This window comes from Halyomorpha halys, unplaced genomic scaffold (assembly GCF_000696795.3).
Source record: "Halyomorpha halys isolate HHAL.00 unplaced genomic scaffold, Hhal_1.1 Scaffold302.1, whole genome shotgun sequence".
NCBI lineage: Eukaryota > Metazoa > Arthropoda > Insecta > Hemiptera > Pentatomidae > Halyomorpha > Halyomorpha halys.
The window spans coordinates 785,181-798,958 of record NW_027110436.1 but is presented as its reverse complement, the minus strand read 5'-3'; the positions used below and the strand labels follow the sequence as shown (position 1 = coordinate 798,958).

The following is a 13,778-nucleotide window of genomic DNA, read 5'->3' as shown; positions in this document are numbered from 1 at the left end:
TAAATAAAAATTCAAGTAACAGAAATAAAATCAGAATTATTATCCTTTTGAGCTCTGCTCTACCCCTCACACATGGGGGATAGAGTGGGTTCAGGGATCCTCAGGTCGATTGTGTAAATATTGTATATTAGAGTGTAAATGTGACTAGAGACTATATTATTTTATCATTATGTTATTTTATTTATTTATTTTTCATACAGATAGTTTGATTATGTTCATTTTGTTTATTCTTTTGTTTGTATATATTTTAAGAGAGTTTTTTTTTTAGTTTTTTTTTTTTTATTCATTTATTTATTTTATTTTATTTTAGTATGTATGAGATCATTCATCATTATTACCTATTGCCCACAACTGTGTGGCAGATTGTAATATCTATCAATAAATAAAAAGTATTACTATATTCCACAACAGAATTATTATAAGATAAAGATTTTTTTCTCTGAAGTGAAGGAAACTTGAGGGTATCAAAATTCATAAGGATCAGATATTAAAATATAAACAATATTAACAACTGTTGTATAAAAGAATTTTTTTTTTTCAATTTGAATCCAAAGTTTCAGCAAAATTATTTTAAGAGATAGATTTACATCTTATTAAATAGATTATTTATACATAAAAAAATATTAACAACTGAATAATTAAAATATATAAGAACGAAAATCAAAATAATAAAAAAATAGATGTAAACAAACACTGGTTAGAGGGGTACAAGAAATGAAAATATATGTTTAAGAAAAAAAATGGTAAAAACAAATTTTATCTGATATCTTATTATATAATGTATATAAAATTTTAAAAATATCCACGAATTTTGATCAAATGTACTTAAAAGTAATTGAAACCCTAACCATTATTCTCATATATACGTTTTTTATCTTAAAACTTTTAGTATTAAAAATAATAAAATAATCAATTTACTCAAATAGTTCAAACCATCAGTCTTTAAACAGTTGAGGAAGCGAGTATTTAACGTGGACCAAGTTTTAAAAACTTTACAACACAAATTTAGTGAAAAGTAATGTCAGGAACGAAAGGAAACTCCATTGTTGTTAATTCATCCGGTTACAGTCTGTAATTTATACTGGTTGACGTTTTTGTTTTTCACAATCCTGTAAAGCGTTCGTGTAATTTATGAAGGACTTGAATTAAACTGACTTTACTGACTTGCTGAAACTAGCTTCCTAAGCTCACGACTTATTAAGTGCATATTTATTTCAGCGAAAACCTAGTCCCATGCTAAAAATAAATACATACATATCAAATCTTAAAGAAACCTATTGTTAATTTTAATTAATTGATAAAGATATTAAAATTAAACGCCTTTTTTAATCTTTTTTTAGTTAATTATAAGATTATTTCGTGAAATTAAAAATATATATATAAATAATAATAATAACTGAATAATAATACTTTCATTTTTTTTTATACTAGTTCGAAAAATATTAGACAATGTCCAAGACACCTGCCAATGGATCCTAGCAAATTTTAAATATATGAGGAAAACATATTTATAGAATTTTTGTATGTTAGTTTTGCTCCTTTGCTCTGAATTTAAAATTTATTTAATGATTATGATATATCAGTCGATTTTTTAATTTTTTTTTCTGTGTGTGTAGAATTAGAACAAAAGATTATTGATTGTATTAACGAGTTTAAGTGTGTAAAAATTACAAAAACCAAAAGTCGCTTCCAGTAATATAGACTAAAAAAAATTCGTTTAGAAAAGAAAGTCAGACAAGACAACTAAAGTCAGATTCGTTACTTAAATACGAATTTTCATATCAATCAAAAATTCGAAATTTTTGGAAGATTGGAAATTAATTCAAAACTCCTTGCAATGTTATTCAACTCCAACGTAACGTTTTAAGCCATGTCAATATCTTTTAGATTTCTTTTCATTTTTTTTTCCCCGGCCAAGACTCCCATAGGAGTTCTATACTGCCTAACCATGGTTGGGGGTCAAAGTTCTTCATTTTGTGGGACCGCCACTCAATGAAAAAAGTCAACGTCCCAGGCCGGATTCGAACCGGCACCGCCAATAGACATCAAATTGGTAAGACTGTGTCTTAACCACTGAGCTATGGGCGGCCCATTTTTAGATTTCATGCTGTTATGTGAAAGAAAAATTAGATGCAAATAAAAAAAAATTCTCAAATAAAAAATATTATATTTCTGGTTCTAATTTGTTTACGAAGGTCCAATTAGAATCGTTTCGTGCAGTTTAGAGGGTCATAAGATCCTTTAAAGTTTTTAAGTTTAAATGAGTTTTTGTATGTTGTGTGTAAAACATTCCCAAAACCAAAATTAGCTTTCAATAAAGTACAAAGAAAATTGTTATAAAATAAGATAAAGAAATTGAAAAAATGAACAGAAATAGGATCAAATAAGTTTCTTTTATTTATTAAAATAAGAATAATATTGTAATCCAAAGCATTGTCAGTGTCATTTCCTGAAATGGAGTTACATCCATGCTAAATACATAAGCAGATTAAAATGAATTAAGAATAGTACAATAGTGGCTAGTAGACCGAGGCCTTTTTTATAACATGAACCTTGGCGGAGGATGGAATTTGTAATGTAGTGAAACAAACAGCATTAGATTGTAAACTAAGATAATAAACAATGTATTCCTCATATGAAGTGATATTAATAATTATGATGAATTAATACTTCAAGGACAATAGTTATTGAATATATAAAAATTAAATACCCAAAGAATCAACCCGAAAACACCAACAAGACAATATTTCTCACCATACATCATGATCCTAAAATAGTTTGAATGACTTGAAACTATAACAAAAATTCAAAGTATTTTCAATTTTAGGTATTAATTAATTTTTTTAATAATAAAATTTAATGATGTTATGTATGTTTGAAGCCCTTGATGCACATATTGTACAAATAAATAAGTTGAAATTATTAGATGTCCCATAACTCGTAAAAATCCAAACTATTTATAATTTTACACCACTATATGGCCCCTAGTTAATTATATTAATAATAAGCAAATGCTACAAATGATTTAGTTTTAGACATATTTGACGCACCCAAACATGATCTCAGGCCCATATATTGAAGAAAAAAAAATAATAATACATTGGAGACATTCCTATGCTCAATAATATAATTGATAAACGTACTGGTGTATTTTGCATTCCAAACAAAATTATAAATCCAGTTTACCTTAATTTTATCTGATTTATAATATTAATGTAAGAATAATAATTATCATATTGCTTAAATTTACATTCATTAGTGCAGATGCATCGAATTATAAATTAGTTAAAGTTAAAACTTCTATTAGAGGAAAATTACCAGAAAGAATACTAAGTACTTCAATTATTCATTTAATTTACATTTGCAAAATCTAACAATTATAAATTCAAAATCACAGTGACTTCTCCGTTCAGCGTTATTTTCCATTATGTATTTTTATTACTATTTTAATAGTTTTTCCGTAAATATTAGAAAAAAATTATTAATTTCAGTTCAATTATTGTTGTGGAATACTTATCTCTTTCCAAAAACAAATATTTATTCAAGAATCGTAAGTTTATATTAAATTAATGAGAAGTTATTTCGTAATATTTAAATCAAAGATAAAAAAAAAACGAGATAAATATATTTTTTTTTTTGCTTAAGTGCTTGTTTCACAGGTTGCCATGAAAGTATTTATTAAAATTAGCACTGTTTAAATAATGATTAAAAATAAACTTATTTTCTTAATTTTTGTTTTTAGAAATACAGAAAAAAATTTGAACGGAATTTTACGAATTAAATGCGATGACGCGATTCCTATTGATCAATAGCAGATTTGTAATCAATAAATTATTTCATATATAATTGGGTCAGAAGTTAATAAAAGAGTTATCAAACTGTACTTGAATCAAATTTACACTTCAGTATTAACAAAGTTGTAAATTTATCAATAAATTATCAACAATAAACATATATTTATCAAGGCTCGTTCATAGACTACTATAAGTAAGTATACACTATACTAAGTAATTTATACACACCTTTATAAATTTCATCTTGCTTAATTTTTGTAATTTTTTTTTTCATTTTCATTTAGTTAGAAAATGTTGAAAATTGAGGTTGTCTTCCAGTCTAAAAGAGAAATAAAATTAAAAAAACATTAAATTATGTTTTCGTCAGATTCATATTTTCGTGACACACACCTTTATCCATCGTTGCCTTCAAATAATGTGATTTACACTACCACCTCATATTATGCATGAAGGTCAAACTACATCCTTTTTGGTGGTCAGCCATGCACTGTTCTCAGTATTTCATCTAACTTGGCTATCAGGCGCCTACTGTAACCTTCATCATCAAATAAACCATCGACTTCATTCGGTCTCCAGTGCCACCTACTTCTTCGAAACTCCCGACCTCTAACCAGAGCTTCCGGACCGGCTCATCCCGAATGCGAACAGCACTATAGGAAGCGGGTACAGCCTGCTAAATACCCTGATCCTACCGACAAAGCTCGCCGCCGCCCACCTCGATCAAGGAGGCTACGTGTCCTAATGGACGAGGATCGTCCTGAGGAGTCGTCCCTCGCCGCGTGTCCTTCGTCTTCATTATCTCTCCTTATCTCGGGACACCGTTACCAATTACATCCTCTTTATGACATATCCTATCATCTTTCCGATGAGAATTATGGGCATCTTTGCTTGTATCTTTAAAGCACACATAAGAATGATCATGGATATCTAAATCAACTCTTTTTTTTTTTTTTTTTTTTTTTTTTTTTAAATAATCGAAAAGAAACCATTCTATATGAAAAATGAAAATTAAGTTACGAAAATAATATCATTATTTGTCTACCACGTCTTTAATTCAAGACCTCCCTCTAAAAAAACGTTACAACAAAAGATTTTTCAAAAATGAATAATCACCACATAACATTCACTTACAATAAAAATTCTTATTTTAGAGTTTCTCCATGTGAAAATAACTAATAACAACATTGTTCCTGCCATGAGCATAATGAGTAAAAAAAAAAAAGTCTAAGCGAATTCGATACGAATGCGATCAGAACAGATCTCGGTTTTTTCCGATTCGAACTCCTCTCTCTATCTTTCATTTTTACTCCTTTGTTAATATGTCAATTTTTTTAATACTTTGTATAAATCCATTCTGTATTATTAATAAAAATGAAAACTTTATTTATTTCAAATAAACAAAATTAAAGGTCCTTTATTGGTAGAATTTTTTGAAATTCGTATTTTAAGCCATGTTAGAGTAGTTCATCGAAAATAAGACCTATCTGATATTAAAGATCACTTAATTGTACTTTTACTTACTGATTTTAATTAAAATTATTATAGAGGTTTTTTTGGAAAATCCTAAAAAAGTTAAAAATCGATTCTATAAAGTGGCTCTTCTAGTTGGGCGATTATGTCGAAAAAGTTTATATACCCTCGTTATAAATATGTAATTTCTGTTTTGTGCTAATTTTATTTTTTGAACTTGGCTGTTCACACAGACTTTTTTGTGAGATTTTTTAAAATACAAAACATGTATTTCCGTCGAAAACTCGAAATCGAAAAGTTGCACGATCGAAATAATTCTCCTTATTACATATTATGTATATAGGTAGGCTGAAGTAAAAAAGTGTCTTATCTTTAATCAAATTAACATATTTTCAATTTTAGAGCATCGACGCCTTCGTTACGGACTACGTCCTCATTCATTTGAAAACGTGTACACAAATAATTTTTTTGGGAGATGATTACGAATTGAACATCGGCTACTAGCACAATGGAGTTCAGAAAGAGCATTGGGGTTTCGTTATGAAATGAAGAAAATTGTTGATATAACTCAGAAAAAAGGGACAACAAAAGTGTTCGTACGTCCGTCCCTTGCTGCTATCAATCAACGACCATGCCTAGATTTCTCAGAAGCTGCTAACCCGCAATACCATACTGTGATGGTGGCTAGCATAACCAGGAAATAATTCTTATACCTTATTTATACCGATATTTATGAATATCCTAGTAATCCTAATTATTTATTTTAATTTGTAATTATACAACTTCCAAATGGTTTTATCAATAAATTAAAATTTGAATTACTAAATGAAATATAAAAAAATGATAAATAAAAGTAGTCCATTAATCCAAGAAAAGTTGAATAAAATACAAGCTTATATACTAGTATGTTCTGTACATTTTTATCTAAAATGTGACAATTACATTATATACAATTTATTGGTTAGTTCCAACTAAAATATTTCTACATTCAATTTTACTTTTGATATTGTCATAAATATTTAATTTATAAACTCGAAGAACCCCCATCCAGCTTCTCCCCTGTCTTCTGCGTACGTTATCTGACATTATTGATATGTGGCCATGGCCAATGTTTGCAAGCTTGAATATAACTTCATATATTGTTTGTTAAAGTATACTCAGTCAAAGAAAAATCAAATAATAGCTCTTAATTTGCAATTGCATTTTAAGGGTTTTGACGTTTCTATTGATACACAGAGAATAAATAGAGGCCTATAACTGAGGAAAATTTAACAAAAAATATAAATTTTTTTATCCCTAAAGTGATGTTAGAAATTTATTTGTTTTTAGTTTTTATAAGTAAATTCTAATAAGTAAATCTTTATTAAGTTGATGTGCCTTGTAAAAGAGAAAAACTCAAACTAAAATTTAAATATAATCAAACCTTTTTTTTTTATTGTGGAATATTTTATGATATTAACACCCAAAGTAATTATATGAATTCAACGATTGTTTTAGAAAGATTAAAACCTTCTTTATCAATAATTTTTTATTTAATAAATATAAATAATGATTTTTATGGATGGAAAATCAAGGCTTGAAATAATGTCTTTATAATAGACGTCTAAATAGCATCACATACCTACCAGGCAGTAGCCGTTGTTAATGGAACACTGGATCCTTTGTCATATATGTAATTGTCCTAAAGAGACAATGCCTACAATGATAACTTGATGGCATAATCACCCTATTATGTTACCAACAACTACTGCAACACTTATCCCAGTTCAAATTACCGATATTAAGCACACTTTAGCGAAGTTTTTCCTCCATGGAAATTGCTTCTTCCTCACTAAGTGAGGAAATTGTGTAACAATTTATTGAGAAGAATGGAAAATATGCAGCAAAGGTTTCAACCCTTCGTTAATGACCTTAACTCTTTGGTAATAACAACAATGTAAATATTTTTATCACCATGGGCATTAAATGAGCTTAGGAAAAAATACAAATTAATTTCGTGAGGTGCGTAATTCATTTATAACAAAATTTTCAACCCCAGAATGTGAAAACGCTTAAAAAGGAATTTTATAAAAAGAGCTAGTTCAAGCTTTTGAAAAGTCAAGAGATTTAAACAATCCAAATTAAAATTTAAACCACTCATTCAACCATAACACTCTTATCAATGCTGATGTAAATTTACTTTATTTGCTTTATATGTAAATTTGCTCTAAAATACTCCATATCAGGTTTGAGTACGTAGATAAATATATATACATGTAGTATACAGAAACTAGAAAAAAAAACAATATCTCACAAGAAATAAATAAAAGCGGGTAACGCATATTTCGACTGTTCTTTAGTCATGAGAATGTGTTATGTTCATATTTATAGATATATATTATAGCTTTTAAAATTATTTTTATAAATAAATACAATTTATGATATACTAATTGGGTGATTATTTGAAAAAAAATTAAAGAAAAAATATATTAACTGTGAATAAGGTTGCCAACAGGTAACTTTGATAGAGATAGTATCTGTTAATTAAGATAATACAGTCTTTTTGAGTATGTCTTATGACTACAAGGTCGGGAAATTCAAAAGAATGGCATTGAATGAATACAAAATATTTAATATCAATATTAAGGATTCATTTTTGATCTTACTCAGCGCTGAGATTTCCTGGTGTTCTGATTAACCCTTCACACTTGGAAGAAGGTTTATATTAAGGGTTTCAACACAATAAATGATTGTAAAAAAAAAAGATTTATTTATCTCGTTTAAAATTTAACTAAGAAAAATGTGTACCTTGACCCTCAGGCGTAGGTCGGTTAAGGTGTAATAATTGAGTTCTTCTTTTTCAATGAGGAGAGAACGTAAATATGATCTCGGTGTCTTGGCTATGATCCTCCGACTTCATCCCCACCTCGCCATCTTCGAGGCCATCCTGGAAGTGAGTTCGGTAGTGCCTTTGCTACGGCTGTTTATGTCAGTTCTGTTTTGTCTTCCACGGTGCTCTGGTATCTTCGTCTGTGTGTTTCAGGTAATAGTCTATATCAAAGATGATTTAGATATAGAAGATGGTGTGCGATTCATTTGATTAACCCGTAAAGTTCTTAAGTTTTGCATTCGTCATTATCCTAAAAATGTATTTATACGTTTTAGTTTCATATCAAACCGTTTTTACAATAATAATTCAATGAAATTTTTTTTTTTTTACTTGATTTATAAATATTTGCAACTATTGGCAGTGATAATGGCAACCCATAAATGCAGTTTTATTTCAGCTGTAAAAAAAAAATTAACGACACACTTGGAAGGTAACAGTTACTAATAACTTGAAAATTTATTACTTTACTTATTCGTTTACAAAAAAAAACAAAAAGAGGGGTCATATTACTAATGTCTGCTCACATGGGAACCACATTTAAAAATAAAGGTCATAAATTTGTTAATGAATTTTATTTTCCAAGATGATTTATTAATTAAGACAGATGTATAGCAAATTAAAAGTTTCAAATTCTATACCCTTCATCTGTTTACGATATTCCTTTTGATCCATGACTACTTAAATTTATCTATTATTTGTCAATATCCATTTCACTATTTAGACATTCTAATAACTTATCTATATATATGTATACGTGTATTCACGTTAACATAAAATATCTTGCGGACAAATATATATATATATTTTTAAAGAAACTTGATTATTAATAGTATTAAAAATTATCTACTTATTATTAAAAGTGACAATTTAAAATGTTACAGATGTTACACTCATCTAAACCATACAAGCAAATTTTAATTTTAAAACATCCTTTGCATGTTCATTTTGTTTAATTCAGTTAACAGAGAAAAAGGGACACTATATATTAAAAAAAATTGTATGAAATTAATTTCACTTACTTATTTCTTATTTTAATATTTACGAAAACTTCATTTAAAATTGATAAGGGGGCTATGTTTCATATCTAATGTTCGAGGAATTTGAAGAAAACCAATTGTAATATTATGGTGTCATTGAGATTGTCTGATGAAGAATCAGCTGTTTCAATCGCCCGAATTTGAAGGATCTGAAAGACACTCAAGTTTTTAACTACTCAAAGAGTGTAGTAATTATTATAACCCCGCCATTATAACTCTAATAAACCATAAAACTAGTAAGATAAGCATTATTTTCATGTAATAGAGCTAATTTTCGTATGTTTTCACCATGTTATATAATGATTCACTCAATATGCAATAACATTGATTTTTATCTCTTATCATATTACTAAATCACACACTAATACATTGTAATTGCTAGAAAGTTATTTTATTCCATTTACACACACATTCCTAGTAATAAAATAATATAAAATTGTATTTCTTGAGACAATTTTTTTTTCTCATTACGCTCAATGTAGTTATGCAAACATTTCATGCTGAAATTTTTTTTTTTACCATAATTTATTGAAATAATTAATTTCGTTATTTTGGTCGGTTATTGGCGTGTTAAATTGAACATGCTATTAAAGGCAAAGCTGAGTCATAATTTAAATTTTAACGGTATGACCATCACAATTTCAAAAAACATGACTAAACGAAAAATTAACTATATTAGACTAATGATAACGACATGAATCCCTCAATTGTAATAATTTTCCATAATAATAATAAATAATTTGAAGCTACCTAACAGTTTTAAAAATATTCTAATCTCTGTAATGTGTAATAAGTGTAATGAATTAAACTTTAATATTTTTTTTAAAAAGATAATAATAAAAAGGCTATATTGTTGACTAGTTTATTTATTGTGATTAATATAAAAGTTTATTTGCTTATATTTTTTTTTATTTTTAACTTCGATACAAGAAATTAAGATGGGGCTAAGGGCTAAAGCGTTGGATAGAAATTAAGAAAATTGAGGGAGAGGATCAAAAGATTTCCTCTTAATTAATTACCCACTCTTAAACAAAAAATATATAATATATTTAATAAACTATGGCAAACAAAGGGCAGAAACAAAATTTAACGGGGCTAGAATCAAGTGGAATCGGTAGCTTTTAAAATATAGGATAAAGTGATCACAGTTAGAATATTTTTTCCAGATATCGTCTAACATTTCCTGTATTGAATAAATACTATTTACAAGTCAATCAATGTTGTTCATATTGAATAATACAATATCTTACTCATTAATATATCTATGCATATACAATAAGCTGTCTTGGTTGGTTGATGAAGGGTGACCAGTTCATTAATGTAAAGGATTTTGAATATTAATCGACGCAATCAGAAACGCATAACCGATTAGGTTTTATTATCCGGAAATTATTTTAACAGGAATATAATATTTATCGTAGGAAAAGTAAATAAATATTTATAAGTATTGTACAATAAAGTCAAAAGTTAAAGTAATTGCAATAAACGATAGATAAACTGGTAGATTTTTTATAATATTTAAACCACTATCCTAACGAGGATCATTTAATATACGAAATACTTTTATTTACTTATTTTTTGAAACTATAATTATAGCTATAATTTTAGTATTCTTGGTCCACCAATTCTATTAATATCGTTTATATTAAAATAAAATTAAAATTATTATAATTACATTTCGAACACAATTGTTTCAGAATAGTATATGAAGAGAATCAGATCATTGGTAGTTGTTATATATTAATTATTTTACATCTACTAATTGAAAAAGAAACACAATATCAAATTAAGTTCAAAACTATTTTTTTTTTTTTTTTTTTATAAAACCCCTTTTGGTATTTTTTTTTTGATACTTTAATAATAATAAGTTAGGTAATTTTAATTTTATAACTAAATTTATAATGTAATTAAATATTATTAATTAAATTTTAGCTAATTTTTCATAATAAGGATTTATACGAAAAAATATTGACCTTAATTAAAAAGCATGGTATTAATTGTTATTGTGAACATGATTACTATAATTAGGTGGATAATTAAACAAAATACAAAGTTGTGTTTTGTGAGTGAATAAATGTGTTCATAGCAAGATCTCTTGTGCAATGCTTTTAAAATCGAAGGCTACCAATCATAGTCAAATGCACCTTTAATGTCTAATGACACGTCCAGAAGTTTTAATATTGATTGGAACAAAATTTCAAGAAGGAAAGTAAATAACTTATGTAACACCCTGAGTGTGTTTTTGAATAATGAAATCTAATTGGTTTTCATTATAGCTTAATTTATTTTTAGAAGTAATAACAAGCGAGATGTAACAATTTTTTTAATAATTATATACGAAATTTTTATATGATCTATTTGAAGCAGGAATTATTTAGGGAGTATTCCAGTAATGAGGTATTTTTTATATAGTTCCTAAATAAATTTTGAAGAAATTCTAAAAATTTCGGATGATTCCAACGGCCCATATGCTACCATCCAATTTATTTGTGACATATTCAACTTTTATGTTCGTTGATATTCAGTGCAGAGGTTGCATTAACTACCTTAGACTTCCATAGCGTCCGCTCTCATTTACGTGTTTTTCAGTTTCATGGACTTTTCAATTAATATTCTTAGACCTTATTCATATAACATCATTAGAATTTTTTAATGAGACTAAAGAAAAAAAGAGGTCATGATTAAACAAATCACACTGAGTTTTTTTTTTTTTAATTGCTGGATAGATTCGTTAAAAAAAAATTATAAAATAAACAAAAGAAAGTGTTTTCCGATAAATTTCTATCAGAAATTTATTTTTTTAAAACAAATTTATTGAAATTTAAAATTGTATATTATACATTTAGTAAATTTGATCTCAGTTATAAGGTACAGAACTGTACACGCGTGTCGAGGAACTACCCATTGGTAGTTCTAATGAAGTTTTTACATTAGCAGGTCTCGTTCCCATCTTCTTTTCAGGCGCATCGGAGGATTGTCAGGAATGGAAGAGGAGGCAAGGTAGTGGTTTGAATGGCAAACTAGTGGGTATGAGAAAAAAAAAATTAGAAATCGTATTTTGACGTTTTCTCGTATAAAGCAAATACACCAAGGTATCTATACTGAAGCAGTTTATCAGCAACTGTTCAAAATTGTTAGAGTTTGGTAAATAATAGTCTGTCTTTGACGTTTCATCTTGTTTCAACGACTTTCTATCCTGGAGTGAAATGATTTAAAAATAATATTCGTGCTAAAGAATTCATTAAATCATTCTGCTACTCAATTAATCTGAAAATTGAGAAACATCAACTTAAAAGCAGGAACCACCTATTACATTACATATATAACAAAATATGGACGGAATTCTTATGGAACCACGAATGTGGCAAATTAGTTGAAGATAGTTTAGCCAGAACCTTTGCCTAAGCCCCTGATGAAGACCTGAAATTCAGGTCGAAACTTCGGCCCAAATAAATAGTTTTTCGTTTATTTGTTGACCGCGTCCCATAGATCATTCATTGGCTTCTTAGAAATGAGGTTTTATTTAGTGGTCTATTTAAACTATTAAACATATTTCACCTACTTGATATTAGTCAGGGATAAACCAGACGATTAGATCTGATCATGTGGAAAGAACATAGCCGAACGTTGGCCATAATTATTTGGTGTCATTCTTTTAATAGTGTTATTTCTTTTAGTTCCATGTTTTTCCACACAAGTTTACACTTCTTTAAACTTAATATACATACACTCCGGGACAAAATTATAGGCCACCCTATACTATGTTGGTGTTTGTTATTGTATAATGTAATACTTAAGCCAAAGCAAATAAATACTGTTATAATCCCACTGAGTTTAGGAAGACCATGTCTGTATGAGTCCTGATCATTCTTGCCTAAGGATAAGCTAAGGTGTAAATATTGACATGCGACCAAGGTATAGCCCAGCCTCTCAGTTCTTATCTAAATCTTGCTGTAGGAACAGTGAGTGCACATTACATTCATTAATTCAATCAGTGAGTCTAATTAAATTTGATTAAGTAATGCCTAGAGAAAAAGTCTGATAGTGAAAAGGATGTTCAAACATTGCGCAATAAAAATTGAACAATATCGAAAATAGCTCGAACTTTAAATAGAAGGCATCTGACAAGAAATTTGCTTTGGCTGGGGAATGATTTCGGCCAAAAGAAAAGCACTGGTAGGACGATGGCAATAACGCTCCCGAGACAGCGAGCCATTTTACGTCATGCTTCCAACTCTTCAGTGGGAGAGAAATTTGTGAATAAGCTAGAGTCCTAACAAATATCAGGAATGTTCAACGCCTTTTGCAAAAGGCTCGTCATTTAAAGCTTCTTAGACTGAAATCAAAGCCCCCTCTTTCAAAAGCACATAAAGCAAACAAAAAGATTGCTTCAGAACACATCACATAGGGAAAGAGATGGAAGTAAGTTATCTTCAGCGATGAAAAGCGGTTTTATCTGGATGGCCCTGATAGATATCGATATTATTTTCATGGCTTGCGGAAAGCTAACAATATTTTAAAGCAAGCGTCAAATGGGAGGAGGAGCTATTATGGTTTGGGCTGGGATAGGATACTATGGAAAGACGGAATTAGTATTTTGTTCAGTCA

The 13,778-nt window shown here is 28.3% G+C and overlaps 1 protein-coding gene across 3 annotated transcripts in view; it reads left to right on the top strand.

The window, feature by feature from the left end:
• LOC106680975 (uncharacterized) overlaps positions 1-13,778 on the top strand; it is a 151,761-nt gene that overhangs the window by 112,016 nt on the left and 25,967 nt on the right. Inside the window, exon 1 of one of the 3 annotated variants that reach the window (XM_014421038.2) lies at positions 8,185-8,286. The exons of the other annotated variants lie outside the window; for them this stretch is intronic. The gene's annotated coding sequence lies outside the window, so the exon portion shown is untranslated. Of the gene's footprint in view, positions 1-8,184; positions 8,287-13,778 lie in introns of those variants that run through there. 3 annotated transcript variants of the gene reach the window in all.